The sequence below is a fragment of the Bos taurus genome, chromosome 6, assembly GCF_002263795.3.
Source record: "Bos taurus isolate L1 Dominette 01449 registration number 42190680 breed Hereford chromosome 6, ARS-UCD2.0, whole genome shotgun sequence".
Lineage (NCBI taxonomy): Eukaryota > Metazoa > Chordata > Mammalia > Artiodactyla > Bovidae > Bos > Bos taurus.
In genome coordinates, this window is record NC_037333.1 from 61,603,462 (window position 1) to 61,620,414 (window position 16,953).

The 16,953-nt window shown below is 38.1% G+C and overlaps 1 protein-coding gene across 1 annotated transcript in view; it reads left to right on the forward strand.

The window, feature by feature from the left end:
* The window catches only part of GRXCR1 (glutaredoxin and cysteine rich domain containing 1), a 238,684-nt gene that overhangs the window by 12,675 nt on the left and 209,056 nt on the right, over positions 1-16,953 (forward strand). The gene's annotated exons all lie outside the window — the stretch shown is intronic.

Genomic DNA, 16,953 nt, shown 5'->3' on the forward strand with positions numbered 1-16,953 from the left:
AGTTATGATTGCATAAGCTCAAAGTTCTGTTCCAAAAAGTTATTTTAGTTGAGTTGAGCTCTGTTCAATATTTGTTGATTGCATGCTATATGGCAAGGACTGTAGTAGTAGCTGGATATGTAAAGGGGACAATGACACAGTCTTATGCTCTCGAGAAATTTGTAGGCTGGTAAACTGGACAGGCATGTAAATTGATCATTTTAAAAGACTAATTTCAGTGTTATGATACTGGAATATTCAAGACATTGGGGGTCTCAGGAGAGTAGCATTATGTGTTTGGAGAAGAGTCATGTCCCCTGGGGCTGAGTTTTGCATGAAGGGTGGAAGTAGGTGAAGAAATGAATGCTGGAAACACATTCCAGGTAGAAGTCACAGTGAAACTAGAAATGCTGATGTAAGAAATGGCATGTTCTATTTTGGGAACTTTGCCAGGATGCAAATTATAGTGCAGGAGAGGCAGACAATTAGGCTGGAGAGATAAACTAGTTTCTGGAAAGAATCTGCCAAACTTGACATGCTTGAATTTATCTATAAGTAAGTGATGTCATGAATTCTACATTAGGAAAACAGCCACTACGGCCACCATTACCATTGGTTTAAAAGAAAAATGCACTCATTTTCAATCATGTTGTGAAAGCATCCTCATTTTCCTTAGAGCCTGTTGATCTTCCTCAATATAAGAATGGTTTATAAAGTTTTGTCTCTTTAAAGTGTGAGGGAAAGAGGCATGAACAGATGGGAAAAAACTGTCGTCCAAGAAGATAGTATCTAAGTCAGCACTATGTGTATTGGGGGCATTAAAAAGATCACTCAAATTTTTGCATGGACCATTGTGACTCAGACCCACACAGCTGTAGTGGTATAGAGTGGTGAGGTGACCTATGGAAAAGGGAACAAATACAAAGTCTTTGTTTTTGTAGAAACCACCATTGGTGCATTGCAGTGTCTATAAATTTACACCAATGGATATCAGAAAGAGCTTATTGTTATTAATAACTTTATATTATAAAAGGAAGGAAGAAAGTACTTGTGTATCCCCATATACTCTCTACTTTCTTCTCTGTAAAGGAAATGATTTATGGTAAGAATTAAACTCCATGAGAGTCAGCATATGTTTTTTGTTGTTGAATTCATAACATTTAGACATATTGTAGGCACTTAAAAACTATTTACTGAGTAAATGAATGCATGAGTTAATTCACTAGTATGAAAGGGGCTAGATGCGTTTTTTTAAACAGTGTCTTATTAGCTAGATAATACCATTGATAAAAAATAATAAAAACTATAAAGAATAATGCCCCTGGGAATATGAAGAGAATGGTATACTCTAAAGGTGTGAAATCATGTTGGTCAGAGGATTTTATTAGGGATAGTGAGGGGATAGGTGGTGGGGGTATATAAAATTTGAATTAAAAATAAAATATGAAATATTATTTGGGATTATAAGCAATTTTCAGTGATATTCTAAAAGTTAAAAAATAAGTTAATAATGCTTATTGATAAAATTCAAGCAACTACAAATAAATTAATAAACTTGTGTTGCCCTAGTGTGGTGCAAGAACAGACCAATAGATCAATGGAACCAAATAGAGGGCTCAGACTGGACCCATATATACGTGGAACTTACTGTATACAGGTGGATTTACTATGATGCAAACAAAGCTTAGGTTCGGGTCTCCTTACTTGAAGAGGAACTAAAAAGCCTCTTGATGAAAGTGAAAGAGGAGAGTGAAAAAGTTGGCTTAAAGCTCAACATTCAGAAAACTAAGATCATGGCATCTGGTCCCATCACTTCATGGCAAATAGATGGGCAATCAGTGGAAACAGTGGCTGACTTTATTTTTCTGGGCTCCAAAATCACTGCAGATGGTGATTGCAGCCATGAAATTAAAAGACGATAACTCCTTGGAAGGAAAGTTATGACCAACCTAGATAGCATATTCAAAAGCAGAGATGTTACTTTGCCAACAAAGGTCCATCTAGTCAAGGCTATGGTTTTTCCAGTCGTCATGTACGGATGTGAGAGTTGGACTGTGAAGAAGGCTGAGCACCGAAGAAGTGATGCTTTTGAACTGTGGTGTTGGAGAAGACTCTTGAGAGTCCCTTGGACTGCAAGGAGATCCAACCAGTCCATCCTAAAGGAGACCAGTCCTGGGTGTTCATTGGAAGGACTGATGCTAAGGCTGAAACTCCAATACTTTGGCCACCTGATGCAAAGAGCTGACTCATTGGAAAAGACCCTGATGCTGAGAGGGATTGGGGGCAAGAGTAGAAGGGGACGACAGAAGATGAGATGGCTGGATAACATCACCGACTCGATGCACATGAGTTTGGGTGAACTCCGGGAGTTGGTGATGGACCGGGAGGCCTGGTGTGCTGTGATCCAAGGGGTCGCAAAGACTCAGACACGACTGAGCAACTGAACTGAACTGAACTGAACTGACCTTGCTTTGGAAGGGGCCCTCCAAAGATATTCACAATGTTATGTGTTTTAGTGAGGTTTGCAAGAAAAATTTATTTTTGTTGCAGTTAGTGAGGACCACTAACTCTTGCCACTCTGACTACCCCTTCATTACAGTTCCCTTTTTGTGTCATATTCAAGAATCCATGGACAGTTTTTGAATCTAGTTAAAAGGAAATAAGTTGGGAATGTGCCATTTTAACTAAAATTTGGAAAATGCATTAAGGGCATGACATACAATTTAGAGAAGAGGAAATTCCAAAAGGGAACCAGTATGTGTTAAAATACTCACCATCAGTTCAGTTCAGTCGCTCAGTCATGTCCGACTCTTTGTGACCCCATCAACTGCAGCACGCTAGGCCTCCCTGTCCATCACCAACTTCCGGAGTTTACCCAAACTCACGTGCATCGAGTCGGTGATGCCATCCAACCATCTCATCCTCTGTTGTCCCCTTCTCCTCCTGCCCCTAATCCCTCCCAGCATCAGAGTCTTTTCCAATGAGTCAACTCTTTGCATGAGGTGGCCAAAGTATTGGAGTTTCAGCTTTAGCATCGGTCCTTATAGCTAGTAATTAAAGTTCCCCCCAAAATGAGATGTCTCTGTTGTAATTATTACCCCCAATCAGTTGGATAATGGCAAATGTTGGCAGGAATGTGGGAATATAGGGTTCTTCATGCCCTGGTGGGAGTATAGTCTGAGTGTATTTATTTTGGAGGTGGTGGTATTTAATAAAGTGAAGTATATTTGTTTCATATTGCCCAAGATAATGCTCTGGATTAAATATCCTAATGAAGTTCTCCTATCTAAAAATATTGCCTGCAGCATTGTTTCTGGTACTAAGGAAGGGAGGCAAGCTGGCTATCCAGCTACTAAGGAAGTGAGGATAGCCAGCTATCCTCATTAGGACAGGAGTAAATAAAATGTAGTAGTATGCAACAGTTAGAAGCAATGGATTAGGTGTTCATGTAGCAATATGATGCATCCTAAGACACTGGGGTAAAGAAACCAGTAAGAGACAGAATTTTGAGGTAAATATGCAACACAAATAAATATTGGATACAAATGTGTATCCATACATGCTCACCAAATAATACACATGATGTAAGACTATGTCCAAATAAGAAGTAAATTGTAAATACCATAAAAGGATTAATAAACACGTCTACAGTTCTGACTTTAGGAAGACCTCTTTGTTAACAAATGGATGAAATTTACTAACTGGAAGGCAATTGAAGATCTTCTGAGGGTACTAAGTTCTAATTCTTATCTAAGGAATCTTTATAGCAGGATGTACCTGGTTCATCTGGATTATTCATTATTAATTAGTCTTCAGTTTTTGGCTTTATGGGAGCTTCCCTGGTGGTTCAGACGATACAGGATTTGCCTACAATGAAGGAGACCTGGGTTCAATCCCTGGGTTGGGAAGATAGCCTGCAGAAGGGAATGGCTACACACTCTAGTATTCTTGCTTGGAAAATCCCATGGACAGAGGAGCCTGGCAGGCTACAGTCCATGGGATTGTAAACAGTCAGGCATGACTGAGTGACTAACCCTTTTATGAGTTTTTTAGCTTTATGAGCCATAGCTGGGTTGGACAATGGAAGTTAATCACAGAGGCCTTCTTACCACATGACCAGAGAGCATAAAGGCGAGAGAAGCACAGAACCAAAGGGCTTCCTTACGTCATTTTGTATTGCCCATTGTGTTTGTTGCTCTAAACCCAAAATACATCCCAATGTGATGAAGAGATTTAGGAAGATGTATCCTGTTGTGATGTGTGGCTCCTTTCTTGTAAACTTGACTAATCACTAGTACAGCTTGATGCTTGTTAACAGGTGGGTTTCGTGAGCCTGACAGGTGATCCAGCCTATTGTATTAGTAAAAGCACTTTATAGTAATTATCTGTGGAGCATGGGGAGAAAACTAATAGGGGCATAAAAATAAATAAGTAAATAGATTAGTTCAGTTCAGTTCAGTCGCTCAGTCGTGTCCAACTCTTTGTGACCACATGAACCACAGCATGCCAGGCCTCCCTGTCCATCACCGACTGCCGGAGTCTACCCAAACCCATGTCCATTGAGTCCGTGATGCCATCCAACCATCTCATCCTCTGTCGTACCCTTCTCCTCCTGCCCTCAATCTTTCCCAGCATCAGGGTCTTTTCCAATGAGTCGGCTCTTTGCATCAGGTGGCCAAAGTATTAGAGTTTCAGCTTCAACATCAGTTCTTCCAATGAACAACCAGGACTGATCTCCTTTAGGATGGACTGGTTGGACTCCTTGAAGACCAAGGGACTCTCAAGAGTCTTCTCCAACACCACAGTTCAAAAGCATCAATTCTTCAGTGCTCATACCATTTCTGTCCTTGATTGTGCCCATCTTTGCAAGAAAAATTCCCTTGGTATCTCTCATTTTCTTGAAGAGATCTCCAGTCTTTCCTATTCTATTGTTTTCCTCTAATTCTTTGCATTTATCAGTGAGGAAGGCTTTCTTATCTCTCCTTGCTATTCTTTGGATCTCTGCACTCAAATGAGTATATTTTTTCCTTTTCCATGTTTTTATACCATTTGCTTGGGAATTTATATAGACCCATTCTTTTTGTTAAACCATGTGTAACTTGAAGACTCATGTGTATGGAAAATTCCCCCTTATATCAGACTCATATCCTAGACAAAATCTCAGTAAGCCCAACTGGGAAAATGTGAGGCCTAAGAGAGGGAAGTGTGTGTACACAAAGAAGCAACAAGGCAGTCAGACATGCCTGCAGGAAGTGGTAGCGTTTGGGAGTAAATTCTAGATGCTTTGTTTGAGTGAGGAGGGTTTCCGAGAATTCCTCCCACTCCACATTTTTTTTCATCTCAGATCTGAAAGGCTAGAGTTGGTGTTTATTTGTTCATTCTTAAGCTAAATACCAAGAAGGGGAGTGAATTTACCATTACTGGCCTAAAAAATAGTCACCCCTTGTATAAGAAGAGTTGTAGTTATCCTGTGAAGCATATGGAAATAATGGGCAGAGTGAGAGGAGACAGACTAATATTTGGCCACACTGAGCTTTTTCTTTTTTAACTTTAAAAAATGTACTGTTCAAATTCTCTGAAAGTGTATTGTATTGTGTCATTTCTTAGGGGCAAGGAAGGTGACAAATGTTATTAAGCACCTATTGTATGCAAGAGCTTCTTATGATAGTTTGTTTAATCATCATAACAGCTCTCTGGAATATACTTACATTTAAGCAACCGAGTGGGGCAGGTTGTGTTTTCCAAGGATGGCCACAGCCTGTTTCCAACCCCATTTTTTTTTTAAGCTATCTGATTGTGATACTGTTTGCATTGAAAGAGAGGCTTTACATTTCCTTCTTTTTAAACTGGGTGACCTCTTATGACTGTTTGAACCACTGGAATACAAAGAAGTAACGCAAGTAATGTGACTGCTGAGGTAGGTCCTAAGGGGTCATGTAACCTTCACCTTTTCTACTAGGATATTTGTCCTTAGAGCCCTCAGCCACCATGTGAACAGTATGACCACTCTGAGGCCCTCATGCTGTGAGGAAGCCCCAACCATTACAGGCATAGAGACCATGTGTAGGGGCTCTGAGAATACACCAAGAAAGACACAGAGATGTCTGGACAGTCCCCAGATGCTCTGTTTCAGCTCCAGCCATCAACTGACTAAAACTACCCAGGAGAACTTGAACCAGAACTGCCCAGCCAAGCCTTTCTCAAACTTCTGACTCAAAGAAATCATGAAATGTTGGAAAATGATGGTTATTTAAGCCACTGTTTTAGAATGAGTTGTTACAAAGTGATAGATAACAAAACAGATTTTGATATTTGGAAATGGGACACTGCCATAAAAAACATTCAAACATATGGACTTGATGGTGGGTAGACTTGGGGAGATGTTAATAAAATCTTAAGGGCCATGAGGACCATGTTAGCAGTTGCTAAAAGGGCCTCAAATAGCCTATTGGCGAGAGATTAGAGGAAAGAGAAAATGCTATTGGAAGCTAGAAGAAAAGAGACCCTTGTTATATAATAGAAGAAAAATTTTCAGCACTCTCAGTTCAGTTCAGTTCAGTCACACAGTCGTGTCCGACTCTTTGTAACCCCATGGACTGAAACACGCCAGGTCTCCCTATCCATCACCAGCTCCCAGAGTTTACCCAAACTCATGTCCATTGAGTCAGTGATACCATCCAACCATCTCATCCTCTCTTGTCCCCTTCTCCTCCTGCCTTCAATCTTTCCCAGCATCAGGGTCTTTTCCAATGAGTCAGTTCTTCGCATCAGGTGGCCAAAGTATTGGAGTTTCAGCTTCAATATCGGTCCTTCCAATGAACACTCAGGACTGATCTCCTTTAGGATGGACTGGTTGGATCTCCTTGCAGACCAAGGGACTCTCAAGAGTCTTCTCCAACACTACAGTTCAAAAGCATCAATTTTTCGGCACTCAGCTTTCTTTATATTTTAGCACTCTACTATGTAGTAATATAGAAAACGGCAAATGTAACTGATGAGCCCAATGATCTAGCTAAGATTTCCAGGCAGAACATTGACAATGCCACCTTCCTTCATCTCACTGCTTAGTATAACAAATAGATGGATGAGGTAAAAGAGGAATAGTTCAGTTTTCAAGCAGAATTTAGAGGAAACATAAAAGATTAAGGACTTGTTAGATTCTAAATAAGTTTTTTTTGTTTCTGGACTCTCCAAATGATGAAAGATTTTCAAGGTAAGAAAGATCACCAGCAAAGAGATTAAATCCAGACAACAATGAGAAGATAGGTGTAAAGATAAAGCAAATAGTATGTAGTTTAAAATTTTTTCTTAAGATAAATTTTTGTTTAGTTCTGAGTCATGTCTGACTGTTTTGCAACCCTCATGGACTGTAGTATGCCAGGGGATTTCCCAGGCAAGAATACCAGAATGGATTGCCATTTCTTTCTCCAGGGGAATCTTCCCAACACAGTACTGAGTCACCTGGGAAGTTCTAAGATCAATTAGATGTTTCCTATGGGAGAAGGCGATAGCACCCCACTCCAGTACTGTTGCCCGGAAAATCCCATGGATGGAGGAGCCTACTAGGCTGCAGTCCATGGGGTCGCTAAGAGTCGGACACGACTGAGCGACTTCACCTTCACTTTCCACTTTCGTGCACTGGAGAAGGAAATGGCAACCCACTCCAGTGTTCTTGCCTGGAGAATCCCAGGGATGGGGGAGCCCGGTGGGCTGCCGTCTATGGGGTCGCACAGAGTCGGACACGACTGAAGCAACATAGTAGTAGTAGTAGTAGTATCTTCAAAAACCTTGGATTCTATTGTAGATTCTAGTGGAAGAGGCAGATAAGTAAGGAAATATGCACAATTTAGTGTAATAAGAACCCTATTAAAAGAAACATGGGGTGCTATGAAAGCATATATCAGAAACACTTTACCTTGACCTGGGAAGGAGGAGTATGTTAAGTTCAGGCTTTCAAAGAGAGCTGTGTCTAAACTAAGCTGTGGAGAATAAATACAGGTTGGCGGAGTGAGGGGAGAAGTGATGATTTCAATTCTACTATCTAGAGATAGTAGAATCATATTAAAGGAAACCCTCAGAAAAATCTCCCAAAGGAGGCCTGAGACACTCTTGGGATTCCTTGATCATTTTCTTCTTTTATAAGAACAAACGGGATCAGTGGGCTATAAATATTCTTTCTTTTTAAAAAAAGTTTTTGTTACAGAATTTTAGGAACTTGTATGGAAGAAGCGAGAATTGTATAATTAACTCTCATGTATTAATAAGTTAGCTTAAAAATAATCAAGCTCATGGCCAACCTTGTTTCATTTATGTTTACCACCTCCCCTATTGTATTATTTTAAAGCAAACTCTAGGCGTATATAATTTCATCTGCAAACACTTTAGTAATCTTTAATGGATAAAACTTTTTGATTAATAATATAATACATCTATCATACACACAGAAATTAATGCAAATTGTTAATATCAATGCTTCCTTTTGAACAGGCTCAGCCAGTGTTGCTGGGTTCCTTCTGGGAAATTGATCACTTAAATCTTTCTAGTGCAGAAAGTGTGTTTTTTGGTTTTGGGGGTCTTTTGTTAAAAATTCCTTTTCTTGGTGAAAATTGTGCTAACTTCCTCTTTTATGGGTATTTATGAATAATAGAGGCCTGGCGTGCTGCAATTCATGGGGTTGCAGAGTCGGACACTACTGAGCGACTGAACTGAACTGAACTGATGAATAATAGGCTAGGGGAAAATCTGTCCCCAGTGGCCCAAGAAGTTATAAAAATATAAAGAATGGAAGTCAAATGGGATCTTAATTTTGTTCCTGAGTGAAGTAATAAAAAGCACTGGACATTTTCTTTGGGACAGTGATCCTGTTATTTTTAGAGGGGCCTAGCTGCTGATTTCATAAAATCCCTATCTGGTCTTCACTTAATGCTAAGTCATCTCATTCTACGCTAGTTTGAGTTCTGGCTGGTCTGGGTGGATAAAGCTCCTTTACTTTTATGCAGAGGGACAAAATTCAGTGTTGTTAATAGCTGGCACTATAGATAACAGGAAATTAGGAGAATGGGTAAGCAGGAATCAGCTCTGCCACTGTGCTCTCTCAAGACTTCTGTTTAAGTATGAAGTTATAATCAAATGCTATCTTGTCTCAAATAGTAGCTACAGGGGTGAAATCTTCAATTTGGCTGAATCCAGAATATATGCATATAGACTCAGAGATGAGAACAGGACATGTTCTAAGATCTATAAGAACTGAGTCATCTCTAGGGTTGGTAAGACAGGTGCTGGAAAAGTAAGTAGTCACTAAATGTAAGCAAAGAAATTAGGAATAATTGAAGTATTTTAAGTAACAGAGTGCTACAATCAGACTTGTGATAGAACAGGGCATACAGGAGGGCACAAAAGCCAATAGGAGGCTATTTCATTACAACAACTAAAGAGATGATTCGTGCATGAATGAAAGTAGTTCTGGTGAAAACTGTGACTGGGGACAGCGTGGAAAGATGTTTACAGATTGAACCCATAGCACATGCAGACCAGTTGGTCAGGAAGTTGAAAGGAAGGAGTCTGAGATGGCATCCAAGTCTGTGGCCTGACTGTCCTGAAGAATGATAGGATGCAGATGTCCAGCTGCCTTGTTTCTTGCCACTCTGAACCCCATTCAGTATTGCAGCAGGGGCATTTCTGGGATCAGGGCTGTGGCCAGAGTTAACTGGGGGATGATTCAGCCCAGTTGTATTGGAATAAAATGCTTAATTGTCCAGCGTGTTCTCTGCTCAGCACAGAAAACAGTCCCCAAGCTCCCATGTTCAAAAGAACTTCGTCATATTCCCTAAAGCTTTATTGCTTATTTGGTCTTTTCAAATTCTAAAGTCTACTGGATAATCTTTAAACTTACAGATTATAAGAAAAAAATAGAAGCACACTGCTTTAAAGAGTATCACATCCTAAAATTCAGAATAATACTTTTATAAGTTAGCTAGGCCTTCGTGTATTAGGCATCCCTGTATCTTAATATTGATCATTTATTACAATCTTTAAATTGATCTTTATCTCTCTTACCAGAAGCGATTATGACTCTTGGACTGTTTTCCTCCTGGCTAAACCAGAAGCAGCAGCAGAATATCTCATAATGGATTGTTCTGAGTCCCAGGATCTCAACAGGCTTTATAAGCTGGCTCTGCTCTTCCTGTGAGCTAAATGGATGTGGAGAAAAAATCTTTTATTCTTTTTCAGAATCATTTCAACCAGCACTTATGGACAGCAATAGTTGGTTTCAGATACTTGTTTTCTGCATGGGCTCTTTCTTCCCTATATAACGCATATTCCTACTCTTAATTCTAAAAGTTAGTCACCTGGCATAGCCAGAAAGAAAGCAACACAATGGCAACGTTTATTATCTAGAAGAGAGGCCCATTTTCCTCTCATATCTCTGATACCTAATACTTTTTTCTAGTTTTCAAATTATGCAGCGGCAAAGTGTTTCACATGCCTGGGGAATATCTATTCAGTGACAAACACGCAAAGTTCAAGAAAAATTTTGGTGTTCTTTTTAAATTAATGGAACAAATTTTAATTTATTATCTTATACCCAGAAGTTAGTTTTACTGGTGATTTACTGCAATCCATAACTTACTAGGCTCTGGCACTGATGGTTAATTTATTGTTATATCAGTTCCTTAATTAAAATGAATTATTCATAGTTTTTCCTGATAAATAACCTAATTATTATGCTAATCATAATAATCTGAGTCTTCAATGTTTTCTAAAGCATCCTGCCTAATGGGGCTATTAAATATGTGTATAATTAGAGTCTTATAAAAATTCAGAAACATGCTTTGACACTTTTATTTATATGTAGAACTTCAAAAACATCAAATGTAGGATGTCTTTTGCCCTGAATTCAATTAATTTCTTTTATGTCATTTTCCTTTCCTAATATAAAACTGAATGAGTATAATAAATAAAATGACCACCAACTTCATTAGTGCTACTCAGAAGTGAAAGATTTTGTACCCAGTCCTACTTTTGAGAATTTAGCTTTAACAGGAAAATTTTCCTTCATGATGTGGAGACTATTCAAGGCAAAAGGAGTGAACTGACCTGATATTTATTGTTATGTTGTCAAATCTTACTTATATACAGGAGATGTGACTATACCATGGGCCCATTGCATGCGTGCTCAGTCACTTCAATCAAGTTTGACTCTTTGAAACCCCATGAACTATATAGCCCACCAGGCTCCTCTGTCCATGGCATTCTCTGGGTAAGAATACTGGAGTGGATCGCCAAACCCTCCTCCAGGGGATCTTCCCAACCCAGGGACTGAACCCACATCTCTTACATCTCCTGAACCGGCAGGAAGGTTCTTTACCACTAGCGCCACCTGGGAAGCACATGCCATGCCTCATTACCTAGCGACTCTTCATATCTGGGATATTTTTCTTTACTTCTCTATTTTGTTTAATTTCTCAAATCCAAATCATCACACTGCATATGGTCATCTTATTTCAGGGCCAAAACTTCATATTTGAAGATATTTGGATATTCTTTTTTTTATTTTTTTTATTTGGATATTCTTATGCATTCAGTAATAATTACATTAATAATCAACTCCCAAGGGCATCTGAAGCTGGAACATCTGGCACACAATCAAAGTTAAGCAGGAAATGATATTTTGATTTCAGGTCTCAAATCAGGCAGTTTGACCAGCCATAGCTGGATGGGTTACCAGCTATGTTACCAAGAACAAATCAGGATTAAAAAAATACATGTTATGCTCAATTTTGTTTCAGTCTAGTTGTTCTAAGGATATTTTGAGACTTGAAAAGAGTAACTCATGGGTTTTGTGAAACATGAAGCCCATTCTGAAAAAATAAGACTGACCTTTTTTGTTCACAACTCATTTTGTCATTGAGCACCCAGATATAAATGGTGAATGTGAACATTTTCCATCATTTAATGCCTTATACTTTTTGTAAGGTTCTTCCTTTAACTCTCTTATTTTCTCTATCATTTTGAAACCATCAATTTCCATTTCAAGTTCTGGAGATCAATAATTGTGTACTCCAGGACTTGCAAGTGGAAGATGTTGGGGGACATGATAGTCTTGCCTGTCTTTCTCCTCTTCATCCTAATCCTTTTAGACATCTGTGGTCCAGCTATGAGAGGAGGCAAAGTTGTGTGCTGTGACCTGATAAACACTTTCATTCCCATCTTTTGAGGGCTGCAGTGATTGGGCACGTTATTGGACAGGCCAGCTCTGGTGGGTACCCTCTACACAATGATGTTACACAAAGACGATGGATGTAATGTAGCTCTGAGATAGCTTCCTCTCCAAACTCACCTTAAAAATAGGTCATTATCTCTTACCTCAATTGTTCAGTGGTGATGCCCTTCTTTTGCCATTTTTTGACTAACGGTAACTTACAATCAATGCCCTCTCCATGGTGAATGACCAAATACTGACTCCTCCTTGTAGGACACACATATAGGTTTGGGGGGAGGCTTTCGAGGATGATACTGAACATTTCTCTGCAGGTGAGATCTAGTCTGGCCCTTCTCCTTCTACTCCCCCTTGACTCTGGTCAAAATAAGCCTTCTTTTTGCCTCTTGTTGATGGAATTCTGTCACAGGTGAACTGAACTCTTGAGTGGGGTCCTGCCAAGATAGGTCAAGTCCAGCTGCCTTCTCTGTTGGTCACATGGGCTGTGGGAAACTCTGGTGTTGTTGCTAGAGCTGTGCTGAATAACTCTGACCTTATAAGAATTTCTTTTGGACATAATGGTGCAGTATTTATGGGCCACATGGGATACATATTTATTGGGACTAGTGCCAAATTGCCCTCTAGGAAGTTTGCACTGGTCTATATTTTTACCAGCAATGGACAAAGTTTCATTTCTACCAACATCTCTGCCAGTAGTCAGCGTTATCCAGATTTCCAATTTTTGCCAGCCTACAAGAACTTAACTTGTATTGCTGTAATTGCCGTTTGTTTTGATTTGTCATCTACTTGTCAGCATCTTGAGTTTCCTCTATATATTGGATATTCGTATTTCTAACTCATTTTTCTATTTGGGTTGTTATCTTTCACTATAGAATTTTAAGTGTTCTTGTATATTCTAAACATTAGTCCCTAGTTGGTTTTATACTTTGAAAATATCTTCTTCCATTCTTTCAGCTCCATGTTAACTTTATCCATAATGTCTTTTATTTCTTTTATTGACCAGAAATTCTTCATTTTGTTGTAGACAACTTAATCACATCTCTGTTTGTGCTTTCAAAGTTTTGTTTAAACAAAAAAGTTTTATTCAAATCTGTAGCTGTCCTACATTTTATTCTACCAACTTTCTAGTTTTATCCTTCACCTTTAGATATTCACTCCTTCGTAGTCTACTTTGGTAGGTAAGATTAAATAGGGATTCACTTTTCCCAAACCTTTTTACTAAATAATTCATTGTTTCTCCATGAATTTGTGATTTTATCCTTATCTTATATAAAAATGTCCCATATACATGGTATATCCCTGAGCTTTCTATTGTGTTTCATTGGTTGATATAATTATTCTTGTGATATATCTTATTTTTTTAATATCATTATTTTAAAGTGTGTATTCATATCTGGTGGCTTGCCACTTTTTTTTTTAATCTTTTAAAACTTTGGCTTCCTATTAAATAATAGAATAAATTTATTTAGCTGTTTAAAAATCCAACTGGAAATAGGATGGGTATTACATTGAATTTATAGAATTAGGAAGAGTGAATATCTTTGTAATGTTAAGTCATCTTGTTGAAGAGAATAGAATGTCTATTTAATTTTATAAATCCTCTAGTATGACCTTTACTAGAATTTTTATGTTTTCTCCATGGAGTGTGTTCTTGGTTAATTTCTAGATATTTTATAGCTTTTTCCCCCTTTCTTTCTTTTTTCTTTTTTGCTACTATTATATTTTCTCATTGGTTATTGTTGGGGTAAGTTGGTACTATTGATTTTTTAAGTTGTTATACCCAGTTAAATTTCTTTTCTAGTCTTAGTCTTGGTTTGCTAAGATTTTTGAAAAAATAAACAGGTCTGGAACTTGATTAAAGTCTTTTTTCATAATTTAAATAATATGATTTTCCCATCTACCAATGAGATAAATGGCATTGTTGAATTTCATCAAGCATAACTACAATAATTTTGCACTTCTAGGATTAATTTCACTTGAGCATGATGTGAACTTTTCAGGTGTTTTTCAGATGAACTATGGATTCAGTTAGCTAGCTATGTGACCTTGAGCTGTATGACCTTGATTAAGCCACATGATCCTTCTATGCCTAAATTCTTTTTCAGTAAAATGGAGATAATAGTCAGAGAGTTGTCTTTGAATTACATATTTCAGGGTTTGTTTAGATGAGTGCCTGATGTAATAAAACCTATGTAAATGCTTATAATATAAAATCTTTTGCAGTCAGTTAAATGAGGTTCTAATTTTCTTTTCTTCTGCACTGTCTGAGTTTGATAGCAAAGTGATACTAGGCCTCCAAATGAGTTGAGCAACTTTGGGCTTTTTCAAAGCAGGCATGTTTAAATAAACAGAGTGCTAACTTACCATCTTGATTCTAGGGGGTTTTGCCCTCTCCCCACCTTTTCTTAAAAGACAGTAATAACCATTGAGTATGATATTAACTGTGGATTATATATGGCCTTTGTTGAGGCAAGTTCCCTGTAGGCCTACTTTGTGAGTTTTTGTCATCAATGGTTCCCTGGTAGCTCAGTTGGTAAAGAATCTGCCTGCAATGCAGGAGACCCCAGTTTGATTCCTGGGTCAGGAAGATCTGCTAGAGAAGAGATAGGCTGCCCACTCCAGTATTCTTGGGCTCCCCTGGTGGTAAAGAATCTGCCTGCAATGTGGGAGACCTAGGTTTGATCCCTGGGTTGGAAAGATCCCCTGGAGAAGGGAATGAATACCCACTCCAGTATACCGGCCTGGAGAATTCCAGTCCTTGGGGTCACAGAGTTGGACACGACTAAGTGACTTTCATTTTGTCATCAGTAGACATTAAATTTTATCAAAAGCTTTTCCTGCATCTATTGAGATAATCATGTGGTTTTTATTCATTTGCTAATTTGTTGTATCACATTGATTGATTAGGGGATATTGAAAAATCCTTTCATCTCTTGGATAAATCCCATTTGATCATGGTCTACAATGATTTTAATGTGTTGTTGGAGTCAGTTTGCTAGTATTTTGCTGAGTTTTGCATCTGTGTTCATCAATGATATTGGCCTGTAATTTTTGGGTGTGTGTGTAATTATCTTTGGCTTTGGTATCAGGGTGATAGTTTCTTCATAGAATGAGATCATAGGTGTTCCTTCCTCTACAATATTTTGGAATACTTTCAGAAGAATAGATGCTAACTCTTCTGTAAATGTTTGGTAGAAATTGCCTATTGAAGTCATCTGGTTCTGGATTTCTGTTTGTTGGGAGTTTTTAAATAACTGATTCCAGTTCAGTACTGGTCACTGATCTGTTCATATTTTCTATTTCTTCCTGATTCAGTTTTGGGAGACTGTACGTTTATAAGACTTTGTCCATTTCTTCTAGGTTGTCCATTTTATGGTGTATAGTTGCTTGTAGTAGTCTCTTATGATCATTTGTATTTCTATAGTGTCAGTTGTAACTTTCCCTTTTCCAGTTCTGATTTTTATTGATTTGAGTCTTCTACCTTTTTTTCTTAATTAGTGTGGCTAAAAGTTTATCAACTTTATTTATCTTTTCAAAGAACTGGATTTTATTTTTATTGATATTTTCTATTGTTTTTTAATCTCTATTTCATATTTCTGCTCTGATCTTTATGATTTATTTCCTTCTATTAACTTTTGGTTTTGTATTGTCTATATGGTGAGTTTAAGGACAATTAAGGCTATGATCTCCAGGTACAAAACATTGCTTGTATCATTCCCATTTGCTATCACTTCACCAAGCAACTCAGAGTTTCCCCTTTAAGTTAATAAAGAGACATTATGCTAAATGAGATAAGTACAATAGTGTTATCAGGAGATATTGGGAGGGATAAGACAGATGTTGTTTAAGAGTACAAACTTATGAGTAGTAAGTCCTAGAGATCTAACGCACAGTGTAATGAATATAACAATGATGTTGTACTATAATCATCAAAATTACTAAGAGACTAAGTCTTAATTATTCCAACCACTAAAAAGAAATGATAATCATGTCATGTGATATAAATGCTAATTATCACCATGTTAATCATATTCCAATATATAAATGTATCAAATTGTTATACTTGTAAAAATGTACACCTTACATTTATACAATGTTATCTGTCAAATATATTTCAATTAAAATATTAGATCTAAAAAATAAATATCATAAAAATATTAAAAATAGCAAAGCTTTAGCAGAACATCATATCTTTTTAGGTTGGAAGCTAGCAGCTTAGAGTTTGAGGGAAGAAGGGTTAGGAGGGGTAGGTTTTCCAGTTTGTCCAGGTAGCTCACATATTTTCATCTACACTTCATTTAGCAGAGATTTGGCAATGCTTTCACCAGGGCAACTTGAACTCATGTTGCTGATTTATATAGTAAAAGCCCAGACTATAATCTCCCAGACTAATGTGGCAAGATGCAAGAGCCAGCCTGGAGGGTTTTCTTCTCTTATGACTGGTTTTGGCTGTCACTGGCCCCAGGCTGTAGTCAGTCTTCTACCTCTCACACCCAATGCAGTTAGAAAAAGCATTTGATCCCCAGGGTTTCATGAGCATATGCATATTGTATGTGCATTAGTTACTATAACTGATACTCCCCTCTTGCTTCTATGTTGGTCTCAGATTGAGCAGAGGAACCCAGCCATCCAGGCTGTTTTGCCCAGTGCTCTGCAACTAGGACACCATGATTGTCCCTCACTTCCTAATGTGCTGATTTGACTTAGTAGTCCTGACATGCCCTGGGAGCATTTAGACTCAGAGGAGAACTTTC